This window comes from Nanorana parkeri, unplaced genomic scaffold, assembly GCF_000935625.1.
Source record: "Nanorana parkeri isolate BGI_ZX_2015 unplaced genomic scaffold, ASM93562v1 scaffold56, whole genome shotgun sequence".
NCBI classification, from domain to species: domain Eukaryota; kingdom Metazoa; phylum Chordata; class Amphibia; order Anura; family Dicroglossidae; genus Nanorana; species Nanorana parkeri.
In genome coordinates this window covers 1,019,395-1,022,779 of record NW_017306324.1, presented here as the reverse complement: position 1 = coordinate 1,022,779, position 3,385 = coordinate 1,019,395, and positions in this window count along the sequence as shown.

Below are 3,385 nucleotides of genomic sequence, written 5' to 3'. Positions count from 1 at the left end.
GGGGAGAAGGAGGGAGAAAAGAAGGGGAGAGGGGGGGGGGGAGAGGAAAAAAGGGGTGATAGAGAGAATAGATTTTTTAATGCAACTAATCGATTAATTAAAAAAATAATCAGGCAACTAATGGATTATGAAAAGGATTGTTAGCGGCGGCCCTAAGTGGATCATACCTGTGTAATGTGTATTGGAATGGCCACTTGTAGTCTCCAATGGAAGCCCATGTGACGGGGTGACAACACAGAAGCAATTGGAAGACAGGGATGGAACATTGTCACTCTATAACAGGAAGTACCAGAACAAGACTATGAATACTTTCACACACACACAGAGGTTAAACTTGTTTCTTTTGTCAGCCTTATCTACTTTGTAACTACATGTAATAAGATGTACAGTATATGTTGTTATATGTAACAAGGACCTTCGTGGCGGGATCACCGGGGATTATTATAATGAAAGCTGCAGATTTACAAATATTGAGAATGATTTAAACATTTTAAGTTTTATATTTTAGCTCATTTCAATGTTGGCACGTAATCCAGGGGGCATATGCCAGCCTGCCCTTCCTCTGTAGAATGCCCCGGCAGCCCGTCTCTCTCGGGTGATGCCAGGCTCTGGGCATGCACAGTATGCAGGTGTGGCGGTGGCGGTGATATTCGGGGGGAACGTGATCGTGGTCGCAGTAGCATCATCAAAGCCGGGCCGTCTGTCAGCGGCAGGGGAAAGGGCATTGTCTGGCTCTGTATGTTTACTCTCTGAGGCTCAGTGATAAGCCACAAGTGGCGATGAGTTCTCTTTGATGTGGAGGCTCAGCCTGAGCCATGCGGGGAATCCACAGCGCCTGCGACCCCCTATACTCTCCATGGAAAACCAGACTGTGTCCAGAATGCGACGGCATGTGTTTCACATCCCATGTGTTTCCATTTTCCCCAGGATATCTCTGGATTTACCAGCAGGAAATCTCTTATTAACTCCTTCATGACCGAGAGTGGCATCCAGCTGTATGTCTTTTTATAAATTACACAATTACTTCAGCTCGGTAATCATTAATAAATCAATCAATACAAGCAGTGTAAGTGTCTGATAATGACCTGGTGTCAGCTTATTGCATCCCCTGTGCAGCTGGGCTGGAGTGCGGGTGGAAGAAGCAGTACAAGAAGCCAATCAGTTCATGAGTGCTGATAGAGGAAAAAAGCGGAGTGACAAGAGATGATATTATCACTGTGCTGCTTCTTTTTTCACTGTCCAGTCACAGGCTGGGGGCTGGTCCGGGATGATCTGGGCTCAGAGGAAGGGGGTTGAACAATAAGTACAGCAGGGGAAATCTCTAGATTGATGGTGACTTTTGTCTATCTGGATGCAGGCGCTGTGCTGCCAAGAATTTTTAGACCGTCTCCGTTGACAAAAAGTTGATTAAAAAATTCACTTTTGTCACGCACGGAAAGGGAGGAGCTACCAACAGGGCCACCCATGGCTCACATTTTGGCCAAGTCGGCAGAAATCAGCTACAATATGAGTAGCGCATGGCCAAAAATGTGGCTTGCTATCAGCATCTTGCAATCTCCGGTACAGCAGTACATTGTCTGGGAGAGGGAGGGGCAGGAATTGGAGCCAATCAGAAGTGCCGAATGCAAATATGCTTACAAGGAAACCAGCCGTTAGGAGGAGAGAGTAGTGTGAGCAGAGAGACAAGCTAATCAGTCTCCTGCTGCTCCTTCACTGTCCAATCGGCAGGCTGATGGTGAAGAGAGGACACCACTGTATTTCTTCTGCAGCCAGGAGATGAAAGCGGTGTCGTCCGATTGGCTGCACTGTGCGGCAGAGGTGTGTATATCTCAGGACTGGATGGTAGAAATGTGTGATTCGTTTAGTTCCGAATCAAAATGTGGACAAATTTTCTGAAATTCTGACACATCCGACTTTCCGGATCACAATGCATCCGAATTTTTGTTTTTCCGAATTTCGGATCCCGTCTGAATTTCGTTCAAAAACTAAATTGAATCGTGATTTGTGACTTTTCTGGCCAATCAGATGTGTTTTTCGGTTGAATGGGTCCGAATAAGAATTTTCGTTACGGCTACATGGGAGCCATATACAGTATATACATATAATGCTAAAGCTGAGGCTCCCAGACCCAAATGGCATTCAGGATCCGAATTTCCGAATTGCATTCAGGAGCTCTCGAATGCCATTCGGGTCTGGGAGCCTCACCTTTAGTATTATACGTATATACTGTATATGGCTCCCATGTTGCCGTAACGAAAATTTGTGTTCAGTATATACTGTACATATAGATATAGTACTAAAGCTGAGGCTCCTGGACCCCATGGCATGGCATTCGGGATCCGAATTTTCAAATTGCATTTGGGAGCTCCCATATGCCATTGGGGTCTGGGAGCCATATACAAATATTACTAAAGCTGAGGCTTCCAGACTCGAACGGCATTTAGGAGTTCCCGAATGCAATTCGGAATTTGGGATCCCCAATGCCATTCGGGTCGGGGAGATTCAGCTTTAGTATGAATATCTGTATATGGTTTTCTGTTGTATTCGCAACGAATATCCGTAAACTCATCCGAAACTAACGAAAATTTGGATTTCGTCCAAATCCGAAACCCGAAATAACAAAATATCCAAACCGAATTTTTCCGCAGCTTACATGTCTACTGGATGGACAGAAATACAAATATTTTGGCTGCTAAATCGGCTCCCCTATGTGTGTTCAGCCGTTTGCCTGAAGTTCAGCCTTAAATTACAACGTGCCGTGCATTCCACCCCAAAGTGATCATGATGTCATATATACAAAAAAAAAAAAAACCCCATTAAAATATCTTTAGCGGTTCTTGGCTTTCAATGCGCTGGGCCCATGAGTGAGCCTGAAAGGGTTACATCATTGAATCAAGCCTTCCTATTCTTCATAGATATTCGGGGGCGCGCGTGCCAAAATGCTTTCCCCATCCTGTGCACTTTTAAACTCCCTCTACGCTGGCATTGAAAGAAAGGCGATACTCATACATTTCTCCTGAGTGGAGGCCAACTGAGGACAAAGGGGAGCGAGGAGAGAGAAAAAACGATCCCACGCCTTCTGCAGTCTATCATATGGCTTTGATTGGGAGCGAATTAATCCCTACTCTGCGAAAACGATAAGCGAGATCTCTTTCAGATCTCCAACGCACACACATTAGCTGTAGGCAGGACGTGGGGCGCAACCCTATAAGGCCGAAATAAATTCATCCTGACAGCAAGCGGTTATCGGACGCTGGTATAGTGCATAGCCGCGCCAAATGACACACATTCTTCACCCACGTTAAATATTTGGAGGGGGGGGGGTATAGGTTTGGGTGGGATGGGTGGGGGGCCCTATGAAGAATTTTTCCGCTAAACTGGGTTT